This window comes from Microcaecilia unicolor, chromosome 11 (assembly GCF_901765095.1).
Source record: "Microcaecilia unicolor chromosome 11, aMicUni1.1, whole genome shotgun sequence".
NCBI classification, from domain to species: domain Eukaryota; kingdom Metazoa; phylum Chordata; class Amphibia; order Gymnophiona; family Siphonopidae; genus Microcaecilia; species Microcaecilia unicolor.
Window position 1 is genome coordinate 174,984,204 of NC_044041.1, and position 20,757 is coordinate 175,004,960.

Sequence of the window (20,757 nt, forward strand, 5' to 3'; positions counted from 1 at the left end):
CGCTCATCTTTGACTGCCCCCTTATGGAATAGCATTGAGCGCCAGTTCTTTTTGGTGCTGATTTTTGAGCAGCATTTATTGAATCTAGCCCTCAGTGCACGGATTTTCCTAGACTAGACCACCCCTCATAGTTGACTGGTGCCACTCTGGAGCAGGGACCCAGAATGTTCTTCATGTACCTCACAGGAAGGCACATCCAGCTACAATCCACATCAGAGACCAGAGGAACTCCACTCCCCTCTAGGGCTACCATAGTCCTCTTCTAAGAGGACATGTCCTACTTTTGGACTTCTTCAGATATGTCCTCCAGTTTTTATTTTTTTATTTTTAGGAAAATATCCTCTTTTTCTTTTATGTGCCTATGACCAACACACCTACCCACATAATGAGAGAAAACCATCTCTGGCCTGTTAGTCAGCCTGGACACTTGGGGGTGCTAGAGAGAGAGAAGGTCATTGCTGATCTCCTCTCCTGTTCTCTGCTGGTCGAATATGTCAAGGAATTTTGTTGATGTAGCACAACTTTAAGCATATGTCATGCAAAGACTTCACATGTATCTCAGAAGCCAGCCAGAGTTGTTGAGAGATATCCGCTCCAGGGGCGTAGCCAGACACCCAATTTTGGGGGGCCTGGGCCCATGATGGGTGGGCAGAAGAACCTCGCCCCATCCCACAGGTGATTTGGTCTCTCCTTCTCTCGCCTGCATGCCATATGGTCTCTCAACATCCCCCCTCTCCCGTATACCTTTTAAATAGCAGATTTTCACCAGCAGCGAGCGGCAACTAATACACACTGCTCATATTGGCCCACACCCTTCCCTCTGATGCAGCTTCCTGTTTCCGCCTAGGCAGAAATACATGAGAAGGAAGGCTGTGGGGCCGGTGCGAGCAGTATGTATGTCACTGCTCACTGCAGGCGAAGGTGTGCAGGAGGGACACTTGTTGGGAGTTTTCGGCTGGTGGGGCTTGGGGATCCCTGCCAGCCACATCATACTGTAGGTATGCTGCTACTAGGTGGGCCTGAACCCAAAGTGGGTGGGCCTGGGCCCACCCAAGCCCACCCTGGCTACGCCACTGATCCGCTCTTCTGATAAGTTCACTTGGGTTCAGACTCAGTCAAATTCAATATGGAACTGTTTGAAAAGTAGATTATTCTCTACTATTGTACTGATGCACGTTGCATTAGCTAAAAGCCATTTACAGATTTGGTTCGATTTAAGTATTTCTTTAGCAAAAGTTGCAACGATTTTTATTTTTTCTATCATCTTTTTTTTTGTCTCCACAAATACGGTAAGCTACCACCCAGAGGCATAGCTAGGTGGGTCACCAGGGGAGCGGCCGCTCCCCCAAACAGACGTCGACCGCACCGGTGCCTATTTTAACATGCTCTGTCACGTTTACACGCCAGCACCGTCAGTAGTCTGCTTCCGCTCCCCCCCATGCCCCCCACCTCCACCTGGCTACACTTCTGCTACCACCCCCCTAGCTGCAGGCAAGAACTTGAACCTGCTTTAGTGGGAAAGCGCGGGGTACAAATGTATAAATAAATAAATAAATTACAGATTTATCTGCTTCCCCTCAGTTGGTTTTCTTACATTTGTCTCAATTTATTTCACTTTATTAAAATTCGTATTTACTGCTTAACAAACAAAAATACCTGTTCTAAGAGATTTACAAAAATCACCTTCATAAAACACGTATAGAAATGTAAGCAAATCTAACAAATTCACTAAGAACCTGAGATTTAAAACCCCTTCCAGAAGGTTAACATTTTCAGGTGCATCAAGCTATAAAAATCATGTCTTCAACAACTTCCTAAAATGTGTAACATTCTCCAGCCCTGAATTCCTTGGGAAGGAAGTTCCACCATGTAGGCGCCATCCAGGGCCGGTCTTAGCAATTGCAGGGCCCTGGGCAGACCAGTTCAGTGGCCCCCCACCCATGCCCACACCCACCCACCCTCACCCACACCCACCAGCGCCTACCACCATAAGCCATAATTTATCAGTTTAAAAGAAGGTTTAGAGCTCTCGGAACTCCACCTCACCCCATACCTTGATATGCATCCACCATGTTTCAGTAGACAGCAGCAGACAGTGGCAGCAATTTTCATATCCTGTCAGCTGCCGAGCCCAGGGCCTCCTCGCTACTGCATCCCGCCCTAGCAGAAGCGGAAGTGACACCAAAAGGGGGTGGGACGCAGCAGCTAGGAGCTTTGTGCTCAGCAGCTGACAGGTTCTGAAAATCGCTGCTGCTGCTGCCTGATGCGCTCTACTGAAATATGGATGCACATTAAGGTACGAGCAGGGAGGTGTTTGAGACAGGAGGACAGATGTGCCAGAGATGCGGAGCCTCTAGGAGCGCGAGGCCATGTGTGACCACCCCTGTCGCCCTGCCTATGAAGACCAGCCCTGGTGCCATCACACGAGAACGTTTTTGATCTGAACCTCGCACTCGTAACTTCATTTATAGATGGAATATCAAACAACATGTCCTGATGATCTTAAAGTTCTCTTTCCACCCTTTACTACTTGTTAGTGCATTTTTAAATGCTTTCTATCCACCATATTTTATTCTTTACAACCTCCTCCCCAAGTCCCAGCCAATGGCAGTTCCAGGTATCACATTTCTGTTCCTCTGCCAGCCCACTGATCAGCTGTTGTTGCCATCAGCAATTAAAAACCAGCTGCTTGAAAGAAGAGCTGAGAGTGGACTGGCAGAGGAAGAGACAGGTACTGAGAAGCCAGGAGAAGGAGGAGGCATAGGCACTGGAAATGCTGTGGTTCAGGACAGAAAAGGCTTTCAAGGACCGTGAGTCCAACCTTGGTCTAGACTTTAGTAGCTAAGACCAGTGGCATATCCATAGGTGGGCCTGGATTCTCCCACTTTGCATCAGGCCCACCCAAATTTGTTGCACCCTTGTTAAAGTTGGTGGAGATCCCCAAGTCCCGCCAGCTGAAGAGGTGCTGCTCCTGTGGCCCAGACTGCTCCCACACTCGCTGCAGCCAGCAGTGGCACTCTCTATGGGCTCCTACCGCGCCAATTCAGCCCCCTCTCGTGCATGCTCAGTTTTTGCACATGCATATGAGAGAGGAGGACTGGCATAGTGATGGCCTATAGAGAGTGCCGCCAACTGCAGTGAGTACAGGAGCGTTCTGAGCACCAAAGCAGGACCCCTTCCAGCTGGCGAGGCTTCGGGAATCCCACCACCTCAGGTATTTATTGAATTTGGGGTCACGGGAAGGGGGAAGGCTTGGGGATCCCACCAGCTCAGGCCTATCCAAATTGGCATGCACCATTGACTAAGACTTGAAGTTAGAAAATGCAGTGTCTTGCATTTGGGATGCATAAACTGAAGGGAGTGGTATAGGGTGTGGGGTATTCTGTGCACAAAACATGAATAAGATCTGGGCGAGAACATATCTAATCTTAAGATGATTAAACGGCAAATAAGGAGATGGCAAAAGTCAGAAAGATGCTCAGTGCATAGAGATAAAAGAACAACAAAAAAGGCAGCAGGAAAAATGAGGTGATAATAGAATAGAAAAAAAATAGGAACATGATGGCAGTAAAGGCCAACTGGCCCATCCAGTCTGCTCATCCTCAGTAACCACTAATTCTTCCTTTTCCTAAGGGATCCCATGTGCTTGTCCCATGCTTTCTTAAATTCTGATACAGTCCTCATCTCCACGACCTCCACCGAGAGGTCATTCCACGCTTCCACACTCTTTATGTGAACCAATACTTTCTTAGATTCCTCCTAAGCCTATTTCCTCTTAACTTCAATGCATGCCCCCTCATTCCAGATTTTTCCTTCATTTGAAAAAGGCTCACTTCCTGTACATTAAGGCCCCCGAGATATTTAAACGTCTGTGTCCTGAAAATGGGGCTAGTTCTGGCCAAGACTTCTACGGTCTGTGTCCTGAAAATGGCAGATACAAATCAAGGTAAGGTATACACAAGAAGTAGCACATATGAGTTTATCTTGTTGGGCAGACTAGATGGACCGTGCAGGTCTTTTTCTGCCGTCATCTACTATGTTACTATCATATTCCTCTCTCTCCTCTCTTCCAGCATATACATGTTGAGGTTCAAGCCTGTCCCGGTAATGCCTACTAAGTATTAGCTGGGAGCTCATTTGGTAGTTCTGGAGACTGAACTTTCAAAAAGGACTTAATTGGATAGAGACCTTCAGATGGCAGCTACTAAAATAGTCAACAGTCTTCAACTAAGGCATTTGAGGACAGACTTAGAGATCTAAACATGTATACCAGAGATTATCTGATAGAGACATTTAAATACCTCCAGGGTAGAAATACACAAGAGGCAGGTGTCTTTTAACTGAAAGGAAACTCTGGAAGGAAGGGTCATAACTTAAGGGTGAACTGGGATAGACTTGGGAGTATTTAAGGAAATATTTCTTTACAGAAGGGTGGTGAATACATGGAACAGCTTCCCTAGGGTGGAGATCTGTGTGGGAATGTTAATGGCATCCCCTGCTGGTCCCTATGGGAATGTCGATGACTTCACCCCTCCCATCTCCAGAGGTAAGGGATCCAGGGCTAGCCCTAATGCTGGGTGACTATTTTTTTACACAAGGGGGGAGGAGGGAGGGAATAGAGAAAATACGGAAAGATGCTGCTCCCATGGGGGGAGGGGGGGAGGAAGGAAGGAAACAGATTTGTGAATACAAGGGTGGCAGCTGGCAGGAGATCGGATGGGAGGGTGGAGTGGAGAGAAAAGAGAGATCGGATGAGAGGGAATGGGACAAGAGGGGGAGAGACAGACACTAGAGCCTTGAGAGAGATGCTAGGAAGGGGGAAGAAGAGAAAGATGGAGAAAGAGACAAAGAGAGATATGCTGGACTGTGGGGAGGCAGGGGAGAGAGGAAGTGATGCAGACCTTGATGCAGGAGAGAAAGGGAAGAGGGGGCTAAGAGAAGGAACAGGGACACACAGGGGTGATGGGAACAAAGAAGCAGATGAACATGGAGGAGGGCTAGGGACAGGGACATGGACACAGAGGAATAGGAATGATGGTGGACATGGACAGACAAGAAATGTCAAATGGAGTAGAAACCGTGGAAAGAGCAGAAGATGGATGGGGCTCAGGGATGGGAGAACAGAGCAGAAGATACATGGAACTCAGGGGTGGGGAACAGAGCAGAAGATACATGGGACTCAGGGGTGGGGAACAGAGCAGAAGATACATGGGACTCAGGGGTGGGAGAGCAGAGCAGAAGATACATGGGACTCAGGGGGGGAGAGCAGAGCAGAAGATACATGGGACTCAGGGGTTGGGAGATCAGAGCAGAAGATACATGGGACTCAGGGGTGGGAGAGCAGAGCAGAAGATACATGGAACTCAGGGGTTGGGAGATCAGAGCAGAAGATACATGGGACTCAGGGGTGGGAGAGCAGAGCAGAAGATACATGGAACTCAGGGGTGGGGGAACAGAGCAGAAGATACATGGAACTCAGGGGTGGGGGAACAGAGCAGAAGATACATGGGACTCAGGGGTTGGGAGATCAGAGCAGAAGATACATGGGACTCAGGGGTTGGGAGATCAGAGCAGAAGATACATGGAACTCAGGGGTGGGGGAACAGAGCAGAAGATACATGGGACTCAGGGGTGGGAGAGCAGAGCAGAAGATACATGGAACTCAGGGGTGGGGGAACAGAGCAGAAGATACATGGGACTCAGGGGTTGGGAGATCAGAGCAGAAGATACATGGAACTCAGGGGTGGGGGAACAGAGCAGAAGATACATGGGACTCAGGGGTGGGAGAGCAGAGCAGAAGATACATGGAACTCAGGGGTGGGGGAACAGAGCAGAAGATACATGGGACTCAGGGGTGGGGGAACAGAGCAGAAGATACATGGGACTCAGGGGTGGGAGAGCAGAGCAGAAGATACATGGGACTCAGGGGTTGGGAGATCAGAGCAGAAGAATGAGGTTAGAGGAACAGAGCAGAAAATGACTGGGATTTGGTGACTGAGTGGGAGGATGTTGGAGGGGGGGCACAAACCAGGGAATTATTGATGAGAGAGATGAAGAGAAAATTTTGAGGGAATTGGTAGGTGTGAGTGGGGGAGGGGTGTGGATGGGTTGGGAGAATGAATGAGGGTGTGAAATGGGAGTAAGAAAAAAGGGAATGACACATGGAGAGAGGCTGAAATGTAATGTGAATGATCTGGAAGACTGGAGGGAGGATGAAATGCATTGAAAGGGATAGGGGTACTGGGGAAGGGTACAAGAGGAAGGGGTTGAGTGAGGGTAGAAATGGGGTTAAAATAGTAAAGGAGAGGCAATAAGAGATGGGGTAGAGAGTAAGAGATAAAAGAATGGTCTAGAATCAAGGGAAGGAAGGTGAGACAGGGATGGAGCTGGAGCTGGTGAAGGGATGAGAGGGTGAATACAGAGGATGGAAATGAAGAACTAGGGAGTGGATGAAAAATGGAGGGGAATAAGAGAATAGGGAAGGAGAGAGAAAGAGGGGGCAATGAGAGTACTGGGAGGGGATGAGAGACAGATGGGAAAAGCTGGTAGGTCCATGAGAGGTGAAAAGGAGGAGACTAAGAAGAGGGAGAGATAAAGGGAGAATTAGGGTAAAATCAAACGGGCAGATATAAATGCAGAAAGGAAAAAATGGAGAAAAAAAGCTTAAAAAGAAAGATTAGTGGCAGAGAAATGTAGAGAAGGAAAAGAAGAAGAGAAGAGATGGAAAGAGAAATCTAGAAAATAATATAGGAGAAACTGACACAAGGAAACTGGAAAAGAGACTGGAACCAACACAATTCTGAATACTTCAATGGGAAGGCTGTGGGGTGGACACGAGCAGTACTACTACTACTACTTAACATTTCTAGAGCGCTACTAGGGTTACGCAGCGCTGTACAATTTAACAAAGAGAGACAGTCCCTGCTCAAAGAGCTTACAATCTATTTATCAGTCCCAGCTCGCTGCCAACAAAGAACTGCTGTTTAAAAGGTACATGGGTGGTGGTGGGATAACTCTACACCTGGGGTAAATCAGGATATGCAGCAGGGTTCGATCCGGGTGTAGCTGGATAGATGGAAGGCAGGTTAATGTGGGCTGGGAATGGTGGCAACAAGGAGAGTGTCTGAAATCAAGACAGCATATGCTCGTTCATGCAGAACTTTACTACTAATTGAAATGAGATCAGTAGCAAACATTTGTATGAAAATTTGTTTCGGAATCCAGAAAATAAAGATGACTACATCTCATTGTGGCGTAGTTATCCATCTGGCCAAAATCTGTTTGTGAACACACATTTCGGAATGGTGGTTTCACAAAATTAATGAGCTGCTTTGCATAACTGGTTCTTAATATATCGAAGACCTCGGCCTGCTGGGTTACTGGCACTCACCCTACCCCCTCCGTTCCTCTGTTGCTCTTCAATTCTCAACTGAAGCTAATTTCTTCCTTATGGTGTTTAGGCGTATTATGACTCTGTCTTTTGAACACCATCAGACTTATTTTCAAAAAGAAGGTCGCCCATCTTTCGACACAAATCGGGAGATGGGCGTCCTTCTCCAGGGTTGCCTAAATCGGCATAATCGAAAGCCAATTTTGGGCGTCCTCAACTGCTTTCCGTCGCGGGGACGACCAAAGTTCATGGGGGCGTGTCGGAAGCATAGCGAAGGTGAGACTGGGGCGTGCTTAATACATGGGCGTCCTCGGCCAATAATGGAAAAAAGAAGGACGTCCCTGACGAACACTTGGCCGACTTTACTTGGTCCTTTTTTTTTTACGACCAAGCACAAAAATGTGCTCTAAATGACCAGATGACCACTGGAGGGAATCGGGGATGACCTCCCCTTACTCCCCCATTGGTCACTAACCCTTTCCCACCCTAAAAAAAAAAAAATAATAAGTATTTTTTCCAGCCTCTATGCCAGCCTCAGATATCATACCCAGCTCCATGACAGCAGTATGCAGGTCCCTGGAGCAGTTTTAGTGGGTACTGCAGTGCACTTCAGCCAGGCGAACCCAGGCCCACCCCTCCCCCACCTGTTACACTTGTGGTGATAAATGTGAGCCCTCCAAAACCCACCACAAACCCACTGTACCCACATCTAGGTGCCCCCCATTACCCTTTAAGGGCTATGGTAGTGGTGTACAGTTGTGGGAAGTGGGTTTTGGGGTTTTTTGGGGGGGCTCAGCACACAAGGTAAGGGAGCTATGCACCTGGGAGCTTTTTCTGAAGTCCACTGCAGTGCCCCTTAGGGTGCCCGGTTGGTGTCCTGGCATGTCAGGGGGACCAGTGCACTATGAATGCTGGCTCCTCTCATGACCAAATGGCTTGGATTTGGTCGTTTCTGAGATGGGCGTCCTCGGTTTCCATTATCGCTGAAAATTGGGGACGACCATCTCTAGGGACGGCAATCTCTAAGGTCGACCTAAATGTTGAGATTTGGGCGTCCCCGACCGTATTATCGAAACAAAAGATGGCCGCCCATCTTGTTTTGATAATACGGGCTTCCCAGCCCCTTCGCGGGGACGTCCTGCGAGGATGTCCTCAGGAAAACTTGGGCGCCCCATTCGATTATGCCCCTCAATGTGTCTCAAGTGGTGAAAATGGATTTCTAAAGGTTTTATCGTTTCCGGTCTATCAACAAATTCACTGAGATTTAAAACCCCCTCCAGAAGGTTAACACCCTTATACACACCTTCATTAGCTCACATATCTACTGTAACACTGTCTATGCTGGTAGTGCCCAAACCCAAATTTGTCGACTGCAGAAAAAATTCAGCTGTTCGCCTTCTCTTCTGCGCCAAGTGGGTTCAGGCCCACCCACCAGTAGCACACATTTAGTGGTAGCTGGTGGGGATCCCCAACTCCACCAGCTGAAGACCTCCCCCTGATGGTAATGAAAACGCTACTCTCCTTCACCCGCGCATGCTCAGTCTTCAGCGCATGCCTGCTGCAGACTGTCAAGGTGAAAAGAAACGTTTTCTTGCCAGCTGAGATATTTTTTTTGGGTGGTGGTGCCGGGGGGGGGGGGGGGGAGAACACTTGGTGCCCACCCATTTCTTGCCTAGGCCCACCCAAAATCTGTTGTCTGGCTACGCCCCTGGCGCCAAGAATTTCGATCACATTCAAAATGATTGGGGGTGCTGAAAAAAAATTTTTTTTACAGGTGATGCATTCCCCCCCTCCCTCTCCCCCTCCCCTCTGAGTTCCAGGCCCCCTCCCTCCCTCCCTCCATTTGAGTTCCAGGCCCCCCTCCCTCCTTTGAGTTCCAGGTCCCCCTCCCTTTGAGTTCCAGGCCCCCTCTCCATCCCTCCCCTCTCCCTCCCTCCCTCCGAGTTCCAGGGTCCCTCCCCCCTACTACTACTACTTATCATTTCTATAGCGCTACAAGGCATACGCAGTGCTGTATACCATACACAAAAAAGACAGTCCCTGCTCAAAGAGCTTACAATCTAGATATCCCTCCGAGTTCCAGGGTCCTCCCCCCCCTCTGAGTTCCAGGGTCCTCCCCCTCCCTCCGAGTTCCAGGGGTTCCTCCCCCGAGTTCCAGGGTCCTCCCCCTCCCTCCGAATTTTAAAAGTCATCTTTCCTCGTCGGGGTTACGCCGGCAGCAGCAATGAAAAGCGTGCAGGCTCAGTGCTTCAGCCCTTCCCTTCTCTCAGCTCTGGTTCCGCCCTTACGGAAACAGGAAATGAGGGTGGGACCAGAGCTGAGAGAAGGGAAGGGCTGAAGTGCCGAGCCTGCACGCTTTTCACTGCTGCTGCCAGCGTAGCCCCGACGAGGTAAGATTACTTTTAAAATTCAGAGGGAGGGGGGACCCAGGAACTCAGAGGGAGGGGGAGGACCCTGGAACTCGGAGGGAGGGGGGGAGGACCCTGGAGCTCGAGGGGGGGGGAGGACCCTGGAACTTGGAGGGAGGGAGGGAGGAGGACCCTGGAACTTGGAGGGAGGGAGGGGACGAGGAGGACCCTGGAACTCAAAGGGAGGGAGGGATTTAAAATTCTGGGCTGGCGAAGGGAACTTCCGGTGGTGGGTGAAATATTGGGGGTGCTCGAGCACCCACGGAGTCGGCGCCTATGATCGCATTACTCCAGTTTTTCTTGAGTTGCACTGGCTACCTATTGCTCTCAGGTCATGGTTTAAAGTTCTAGTCATTACCCATAAGGTCCTACACTCTGGTGTTCCTTCCTATCTTTCCGCATTTGTTATCCCCTACACACCTTCTTGTTCACTTAGGTCACTTGATAGTTGGTTCTTCCCTCCCCAAGGTTTGCCCACTGAGTCCACCCATGCTTTATCTAAAACATCATAAAGAGCAAGCAAGGATATGCTAAAAATATATGAAATAGAAAAATCAGCTATACTCAATATCCACTAATAATCGATGTATGTAATTATAATTAGAGGAAAAGCCTCAAAATCTAGAGGAACACTCTATCGTTGATAATATCAACATAAGGAGGTCCTCTAAATCATCATAGGCAAAAACCTCTTCTAAATATGGCTAATATGCTCAAAATACTTTTCCAAAAATATACCGTGTGAAAATTCACTAATCGGTTACTTATCTTTTTGTATAACAGTCAACAGACACTATCCACGGCCCAACCCCGGCCAAAGTTTCGAAATACTGCCTCAGGGTCCGTGGTGTTTGACTGAAAAAGATAAGGCACGAGACTGTGCCTTATCTTTTTCAGTCAACACCACGGACCCTGAGCAGTATTTCGAAACTTTGGCCGGGGTTGGGCCGTGGATAGTGTCTGTTGACTGTTATACAAAAAGATAAGTAACCGATTAGTGAATTTTCACACGGTATATTTTTGGAAAAGTATTTTGAGCATATTAGCCATATTTAGAAGAGGTTTTTGCCTATGATTTAGAGGACCTCCTTATGTTGATATTATCAACGATAGAGTGTTCCTCTAGATTTTGAGGCTTTTCCTCTAATATAATTACATACATCGATTATTAGTGGATATTGAGTCCACCCATGCTTTAGCCTTCCTTGCACCTAAACTCTGAATGCCCCCCCCCCCCTCCCCTGAACGTAGGTCTGTTCTATCCTTTCCACAGTTTAAATCCCTTCTCATTGCCCGTTTTTTTCAGACTTGCCTTTAAACTGCTCTGGCAGCGAGATCCTGGTACTGACACATTGCTCAGTTCAATGGTTTTGATTATTTTGTCAAGTATGTGTCCAGCTTTTGCATGATTGACCTCTTTTTTTTTGAATTTATAGTTCCTTTTCTTAATACTTTAATTTAATTTTGTACACTGATTTAACCTTTCGTTCTGAAGACGGTATATCAAATAACAAATAGCCATAAACATAAACTTCCATGTTAGTGGACTATGCATGAAATAGGCAAAATTTTTTAATTGTTTTTTTGCAAATGGGATTTCAGTACAAAAAAAAAACACTCTGAATGTGGATATTTTTGCATGCTTTGGGGTGTTTTAACATAGTCAATGACGCCAGATAAAGACTTGAACGGTCCATCCGTCTGCCCACCAAGACAAACTCATTTTACATGGTATGCGATACTTTATGTGTATACCGGGGTTTCATTTGTCATTGCCATTCTCATGGCACAGACCGTAGAAGTCTGCCCGGCACTGCTCTTGTACTAAAAGTTCTGAAGCTTTGATGCCCTTAAAATTTACACTCCAGCCCATCCATATCTATTCAGTTGTGATCAGGGTGTAGGACTGTAGAAGTCTGCTCAGCACTGGTTTTGCTTCCCAATTACTTGGCGTTGCCAACCAATGTCCGCTAAGATTCCGTACGTCCATTCCTTCTAAACAGGATTCCTTTGTGTTTATCCCACATATGTTTGGATTCCATTACTGTTTTCACTCCACCACTTTCCGCAGGAGGGCATTCCATGTATCTACCACCCTTTCCGTGAAAAAATAACTTCCTGACGTTATTCATGAGTCTGCCCCCCTTCAACCTCAATTCAGTCCTCTAAGTATCTACCACCTTCCTGTCTCCGTACATATGTACATTTTTGTACATATGCCACATTTGCAAAATGAATTCACATTTTTTTTATTTGTACCCGGCTTTACCCACTCATAGTAGGCTCAATGCGGGTAAAGTGACTTGGCCATTTAAGACATCTGGGTTAAAGTTTTCAGTCAAGGCTGATACCACAGAACAGGAGACCTGGTATGTTTCTCTAGGATAAAAGTCAATAAGCTTGATATCTTGCAAGAGTTTATTGGTTGAAATATCTTTCTTTCTGCTTTACACTTTTGGCCCTGCAGTGAACAAATAGAACACCAAAGCTCAGCATGCGTTCTTTCTACAGCTGAAGCACCAGACAGGTGAGACAGATGTTGCTTGAGGATGTCCTCTAATTCTCTGAACAGCTTCAAGGACAAGAAACTGCTCATCCCGGTGTCTGCCTGTTTTCCCTGTGCAATGACGCAGTGTACAAAAATACCACAAGGCCTGGGAATAACTGGACCACATCTTTAAATGCCAAAGATATGTTGCAGTGTTCTGGCATAACATCTGCATTCATATGCCTCTTTAATTGGACTAACAATGCATTTTTTAATTAGCTTTCGAAGGTAACCCTTCTTCAAATCAGAAATAAGCAAGTGTTGATAATAACAGTATATATAAGTGAAACATCAAAGCAATTTTAATGACAGTCTCACAGAAAGGAGGGAGGGGTGGGAAAGGTGTGAACACAGGAGCTGGGTGGATGAAAGACAGGGAGAGATGCATGTGGATAGAGGGTGACAAAGCAGTTAGAATTTTATGGTTATATGAGCTTAGAAGACCCAGATCTATGTTAGTCCTGCCTGATGGTGTCAAAATATTTAATCATTCTGACTTCAAAGGTCTTGCATTCCTGGATTGTCTTAAAGTTTCCTTTAATATTCTTACCATAAAATCATTGACACAATGTTCTGGTTTTGTACAGTACTGTCCCACGGAGGTGACATCCTGGTTGGCACTGGTATTTTTCATAAGATGTCTATGTAAATTAAATCTTGTCTTTAGCATCTGGCTTGTTTCTCCAATATAGCACCCTTCTTCACACTTTTTACATTGGATGCTATATACCACATTGGAAGATGAGCATGTGAAGGATTCCTTTATGCTGAATATTTTTCCTTTGTGAATGACTGGGGGCTCCTGTGAAATGTGATGGCACAGTTTGCAGCTGGATATATTGCAAGGATGTGTGCCACTTTCTTCTTTTTGAGTTTCTATTGGGAGTTTGCTTTTCACTGTTTTAAGTTGGGTGGCTGTCGGAAGGCCAGCACTGGTAAAGAAGGGAATATCTCGTTCAGTAGTTCATCCTCCTGGAGTAGTGGCTGTAGATCTTTTATGATTTTTCTCTATTTTCTAGCTCTGGGTTGTATGTCACTACAAGGGGGATTCTGTCTGCGGCTTTCTTTCCTTGTACTGGTAATCAATAGAAATAAAACATGAAAGAAAATAAGATATACCTTTTTTTATTGGACATAACTTAATACATTTCTGAATTAGCTTTCGAAAGTTGCCCTTCTTCATCAGATCGAAAATAAGCAAGTGTTGGTAGATGACAGTATATAAAAGTGAAACATCAAAGCATTTCAGTCACAGTCTAACAGGGTGGGGTGTGGATAGTGAGAGACCAGAGATATGCATGAGAACATCAAAGCTTTCAGTCATAGTCTAACAGGATGGGGGTGGATAGGTGAGAGGAGGGTGACAAACAGAGCAATACAACTTTATGTTTATAATGGGCTAGAAAGCCCAATCTTTGTTAAGTCCTGTCTGGTGGGTGTCAAAATATCAATCATTTTGACTTCAAAGGTCTTACATTCCTGTATTGTTTTAAAGTTACCTTTCAGGATTCTTACTAGAAATCACTGGGTACAGTGTTCTGGTTTTGTAAAGTGCTGCCCCCCAGGGGTGGAATCCTGGCTGGTATACTGGCATTTTTCATGTGATGTCTATCTTCTCTTTAGCATCTGGGCTGTTTCTCCATTATAGCATCTTCGTCACATTTTTTACACTGATGATGTATACCACATTGGAAGATGAGCATGTAAACGATTCCTTTGTGTTGAATGAATTTTTCCTTTGTGAATGACTGGGGGGTCCTGTGAAATGTTTTGGCATAGCTTGTAGCTGGATAATATGCAAGGAGTGTGCCGTTCCTCTTCTTTTGAGTCTGTGTGTTGGGAGTTTACTTTTGATTAGCTTGTGTTATTAAGTTGGGTGGCTGTTGGAAAGCAAGCACTGGTGGAGATGGGATATCTCTTTCACGTAATTCATCCTCCTGGAGTAGAGGCTGAAGATCTTTTATGATTTTTCTTAATTTTTCCAGCTCTGGGTTGTATGTCACTATAAGGGGGATTCTGTCTGTGGCTTTTTTGTCTTTGTACTGTAGCAGATTTTCCCTGAGTGTTTTGAAGGAGGAGGCACATGTTCTTGGAGATTATTTTGGGGTTGTAGCCTTTCCATTCGAAGGATGCAGTCAGGATTTCAAGGTGTCTGCTCTGCCCCCTTGGGTCAGAGCAGATACGGTGGTATCTTGTGGCTTGCTGTAAATAATGGATCTTTTTGTATTGTGAAGGGTGGAAGCTGGAGTGTGGAGGTAGCTGCATCTGTCTGTGGGTTTCTTGTATATAGATGGTTTGTATATAGCCATCGCTGATTGAGACCGTGGTGTCCAAAAGAATTGACTTTTTCTGGGATAGTCAATTTTGAATCTGATTGTAGGATAGTATGTATTGAAGGAATAGTAAAATTGTTTCAGAGTTTCTTCCCCCTCAGGTCCAAATCATAAAAATGTCATCGATGTACCGGTAGTATTTTAGGGGGTTTGGTCTGGTATGTATTCAGAAATGTCTCTTCCAGCTCAGCCATAAAAAGGTTGGCATATTGGGTACATCGATGACATTTTTATGATTTGGACTGAGGAGGAAGAACGCTGAAACAATTTTTACTATTCCTTCAATACATACCATCTTACAATCATATCAAAATTGACTACTCCCCAGAAAAAGTCAATTTTTGGACACCACGGTCTCAAATCAGCGATGGCTATATACAAACATCTATATACAAGAACCCACAGACAGATGGTAGTGGGTACAGTTGTGAGGAGTGGGTTTTTGGGTGACGAATTTGGGGGCTCAGCACCCAAGGGAAGGGAGCTATGACCTGGGTGCAATTAATGAAGTCCACTGCATGCCCCCTAGGAGGCCCGGTTGGTGTCCTGGCATATGAGGGGGACCAGTGCACTACAAATGCTGGCTCCATCCCACAACCAAATGGCTTGGATTTGGCCCGTTTTGAGATGGCCGGCCTCGGTTTCCATTATGGGCGAAAACCGAGGCCGGCCATCTCTAAGTCTGGCGATCTCAACATTTGGTCGACTATCTCTAGGTTGACCTAATGTGAGATTTGGGCCGGCCCCGACTGTATGAATCGAAACGGAAAGATGGACGCCCATCTTGTTCGATAATACGGTTGGCTCCACCCTTCCCGAGGCCGGCCCCAAGACGGGCGCCCTTAGAGATGGGCGCCCTTAGAGATGGGCGCCCACGTTCGATTATGCCCCTCTACGTTATGATGTTAATACTCCAAGTGGGGCCTCACCAACGACTTGTAGAGGGGCATCAACACTTCCTTTCTTCTGCTGGTTATGCCCATATAATATGTAAACCGCTTGACTGTAACCACAGAAAGGCAGTATTCAAATCCCTTCCCTTTCTCTAATCATTAATGTCCTGCTTTTTGTCAGAGAGAGATTATACATAGTTTCAATATTCATTCTGATGCCTCCCTTAACCCTCTCCCTATGCTGTCCAGATTACGTGTCTGACAGAATCTGCTGCAGCTTTCTCAGAGTCACCTGCCAGGCTGGTTTCTGGTTGGCCACTGCTTTTACTGAAGCCCACGCCCGCCCGTTCTCCTCTGGATTGTTCCCAAGTGGAGAGAGTAACATTTAGAACAGCTGACTCATGTCCTTATTACTGTCACCCTGGTGAGACAGAATTGCCAGAGCAAAACTGTCCAGTGTTCCAAAGGTTATGCTTCATTTTGTGAAAGCCATTTCATTTTTGATCGATGGGACGGGGTTGGGATGTATATGAGGGGCAGAGAGAAAAGGGATTGTGTTCAACACAGTTCCGGTAGCAGTCTTTGTTTGCTAATGGAAGGCTGCCGCTGGGCAGGAAAGGAATGAACCCATTTCATTAGTGCTAGGTTTTTACCATTACTTTTCAGGCATTGTTAACTTTGAAAGCCTTTCAGGCAAGGATGACCTGAGAGCATCACCTTGGTGACTGAAGCTTTTATGTCCTTCAGTAAAACACATTCAAAAGTACAATTGTGTAAGTGTAGGTCTCTGTGTTAAAGGCAGAAACCCCCAGTATGTGGGGTCCCTGGTTCCAGTCGCTCCTCTCACAGACAGCTCCCATGTTGCAGTGTGAATCTGGCATCCAGGCTCACCACTCATTATCAGTACACATGAAGGGATTTCGCTTCATAGAAAGATGCCACTTTCCAGTTTATTGAAAAGGTTTTAGCAAAAAGTGGGTTTGAAAAAATCTCCAGCTGGCAAGGATGTGACTTGATTGTCTGAAAGACTTTTGGGTTGAAATAAAATCAATACAAGGCGAAGGGAGAACGAGGCTTTCAGCTCTGGTCTTGGAGGTGCTGTTCCAACTGGCAGGCTTCTCTGGATAATATTCGCAATGAGCATTCAAACACAAATAGCAATAGTAGTGATCTAAGCCCGCTTTTTTATACAGTCCAAAATAAGATAAGTCTCCCTCAGTCCCTCAAATGTTCGTTTTGTGAAATAAGCTGAATGCTGGCTATAAATACAGATGGAGATGTTGACCGCCCTGCTAGATTTGTTCAGGAGTTCAGAGAAGAGACTTTTAAGATTAAAAATTAAAAACAAAAATAAAAAAGACATTATAAAAGAATATCAAGTGCCTCGTGGATTTGGAGGTTTTTTGTGTGAGCCGATGATTGAGCATAGCCGAGCTAAGTAAGTTGGAACTACATTGGTCTTGTGAATATTATCTTGGTTTTGGCAATGAGGCTCTTTTTCCTCCTCCCCAGAGATATGTTGATTCAAATCTCCTGAACATACTAGTAAGTGGGCTTTGATCACTATTCTTCGAGTGGAAACTACAAGTAAGTGATCGTTTTCTTCATCGGGATTTTAATATTAGTGCTTGGCCATGAATTCAAAAATAGAAAATCTGGTAAAAATGGCCTTAGTGCATGGGAAGGACCCGGGTAAGTGAGAACTAAGACCTATTTTTATCCCAACTTAGTAAAGGACCCCCTACAATTATCATGATCAACCACTCCTTGTTATAGTTGGCAACTACAATGACAGTCAGGGCTGGATTTAGGCTCAGGCAACTTAGGCAACTGCCTAAAGTGCCAAATTTTGAAAGCATCAAATACCCAAGCCAAGAGGAGCCTGTTCTCGCTTACTTTAGGGCTGTGTGCATGCTTCAGAGGGGCACAACTGTGACCTTCCTCTGATATCCCCTCCCCCCTGCATCTGCTATCTGGTCTCGCCTACAGATGCCAGAATCTTAAATCCGACCCTTATCACAGTTCACCCCATGGACTGTCATACCATGACTAGACCTGGTCGAAGATGCTATTAGGCACACAAACTCAGGATAGGTATTGATAAATGGATTTACCTCTCTGCTTCAGAGGCGTAGCTACCATTGAACGAGCCCAGCAAAGGGATTGCGGCAGATACATAATTTGTACTGTTTATGTTTGTGTAGTTTATACTATGTACTCAACTCTGTATTTGCGGTGTTTTCCTGTACACTAAATCATGATCTACACTGTTTTTATCTTATGTAGCTAATTTTGGTTTTTGCTGTGCTTTCCTGTAATGATTGGAGTTCCATTGTTTGTCTAAACTGTACATATAATGTTGTATTGTTCTTTTTCTACTTTACAAATTGTAAACCGTTCTGTCTTGCAGTTGCAATAAGATACAGTTATAAATTGACGAAAATAAATAAATAAAGCTGCCGCATTGGCTGGCGGGGCCTTTCCGCTGTTGCATCCCACCCACAGGAAGTTGCATCAGAGAGATGGGACGTGGTAGAGGAAAGGCCCTGCTGGCCAATGTGGCAGCTTTCAGGCTGTCTCTGTCGCAGTCCATGTTGCAGTGTGTGGAGGTTTGGGGGGGGTGGGGGTGGGGGAAGAGAGAGATGCCGAAGTGGCTGGAAAGGAGGCAGATGAGAAGGCAGTGCTAGACTTGAGGGAAACAGAGGAAGAGAGAGAGAGATCTGGAGTGAAAGAAGAAGGAAAAGAGGGGGCAGATGTTGGATTGAGGGGGTGGGAGACAGAGAGAAGAGAGACGACCAGAGGAGATAGGGTGGCAGATGATGGATCGATAGAGGGTGGGAGGGGTCAGGGGTGGGGTGCTGGAGAAAGGGAAGAGAGAAGCTGGACATGGGGAGGGACAGGGATACAGAAGATGGTGGCCGTGGAGGGAAGGAGGGTAGGGTACAGGAAAAGGGAAGAGAGCTGGACATGGGGAGGGACAGGGATACAGAAGAGATGGTGGCCGTGGAGGGAAGGAGGTGGTGGGTACAGGAGAAAGGGAAGAGAGAAGCTGGACATGGGAGGGACAGGGATACAGAAGAGATGGTGGCCGTGTAGGGAAGGAGGGTAGGGTACAGGAGAAAGGGAAGAGAGAAGCTGGACATGGGGAGGACAGGGATACAGAAGAGATGGTGGCCGTGGAGGGAAGGAGGGGTGGGTACAGGAGAAAGGGAAGAGAGAAGCTGGACATGGGGAGGGACAGGGATACAGAAGAATGGCCGTGGAGGGAAGGAGGGGTGGGTACAGGAGAAAGGGAAGAGAGAAGCTGGACATGGGAGGGACAGGGATACAGAAGAGATGGTGGCCGTGGAGGGAAGGAGGGGTGGGGTCAGAGAAGGGAAGAGAGAAGCTGGACTGGGAGGGACAGGGATACAGAAGAGAGGTGGCCTTGGAGGGAAGGAGGGGTGGGTACAGGAGAAGGGAAGAGAACTGGACATGGGAGGGACAGGGATACAGAAGAGATTGGCCTTGGAGGGAAGAGGGGTAGGGTACAGGAGAAAGGAAGAGAGAAGCTGGACATGGGGGGACAGGGATCAGAAGAGATAGTGGCCATTGAGGGAATGAGGGGTAGGTACAGGAGAAGGGAAGAGAGAGAAGCTGGACATGGGAGGGACAGGATACAGAGAGATAGGGCCATGGAGGGAAGGCAGGGGTGGGGGTACAGGAGAAAGGGAAGATAGAAGCTGGACATGGAGGGACAGGGATACAGAATAGATAGTGGCATGGAGGGAACTGGGACGGAACACAGAGGGGCAAAGTGGAACAAAGTGGGGAGAGGACACAGAGGAGAGATGCTGAACATGTGGGGGGGATAGGGATAGGGACAGAGAGGGCAATGCTGGACAGGCCATAGGACACACAGAAAGGTGATTGTGGGACACCGAGAAAGAAAGAGGACAGGAGGCACTGGAGAGTAAGAAAAAAACAGAGAAAAGTGAAGAGAGACCAGACCAAAGAAATGCCTAGCAACAAAGGAGGAATAAAGGATTTAATAACTGTAATATGTCAGCTTTAGGAAATGTGCATCTTCATGTCCCCCCACTCTGGTCCTTACTACCTTGGGAGCGATGGTGTTATAAGGGACCCATCTCGTTTTTTCATCTGGGGACCATTCAGTCCTAACCACATCTTTGCTCTGTTTAGTGCCACTTAAAGGAGCGGAGAAGATGCTTCATCATTGTGACAATAAAGTACATAAGTATTGTCATACTGGGGAAAGACCAAAGGTCCATTAAGCCCAGCATCCTTTCCAACAGTGGCCAATCCAGGTCACAATACCTGGCAAGATCCCCAAAAAATATAAAACATTTTATACTGCTTATCCCAGAATAGTGATTTCCCCAGTCCAGTTAATAATGGTCTATGGACTTTTCCTTTAGGAAGCCATCCAAACCTTTTTAAAACTCCGCTAAGTTTAACCGCCTTTCCACATTCTCCGCAACGATTCCAGAGTTTTTAGGGCCTGTTACTAAGCCCCCCCACTCCCACCCCCTCAACAGACACCCAATATTCAGGCCCAGACATTAAAGACATGGTAATTCCCGTTCCCTACTGATTCCATAGTGAATCGTAGGGAACGGAATGCATCAACGATAGGAATGCAAATGAGCTACTCGTTTAGCTCACTTGCATTCTCTAGTCCTTCGGTACCTGAGTCGGAGAATCGAACGTCCCTTTAGATTAGGCTCCTCTTCCTGGTCTCTTCAGCCAATCAAAGCGGGCTTAGCTGCTGTTGTCAGCGAAACGCGCTCTGATTGGCTGAAGACCAGGAAGAGGACCAATCTAAAGGGACGTCCCATGCTCGGCAACCAGAAATAGAAAAATTTCGCTGTGGAGGGGTAATTCGCGGCGAAGACTAAATAGAAGGGAGAAAAAAACCACGAGCGCCGGCAGAGCAAAAAACTGTGAAAAAAAACGTCTCTCACAAGCGCAGGAGAGTACTCCTTAAAGATGCCCCTCACCTGCGCTCCTGCTTTTTTTTTTCTTTTTTTACCTTTTTTGGGGGCCCTTTTCCTTTCCAATTCCCTCACAGGAGCCCTAACAAGAGTCAGACATCTCGTTAGGGTTCCTATGGTAGGGAATCGGAAAAACGGTACTGCAGCTCATTATAATAGCTTTTCAATCATTGCATTCCGTTTTCGTTGCC

General features: G+C 46.5%; 1 protein-coding gene and 1 long non-coding RNA gene across 2 annotated transcripts in view; one reads left to right on the plus strand and one right to left on the minus strand.

The window, feature by feature from the left end:
• The window catches only part of LOC115480450, a 49,896-nt gene that overhangs the window by 11,256 nt on the left and 17,883 nt on the right, over positions 1-20,757 (plus strand). The gene's annotated exons all lie outside the window — the stretch shown is intronic.
• Positions 1,774-20,252, minus strand: LOC115480451. Its single transcript, XR_003943825.1, has 3 exons — positions 20,143-20,252; positions 8,500-8,502; positions 1,774-1,786 (listed from the first exon to the last, which is right to left on the minus strand). It is a non-coding gene; the product is annotated as an uncharacterized LOC115480451 (long non-coding RNA).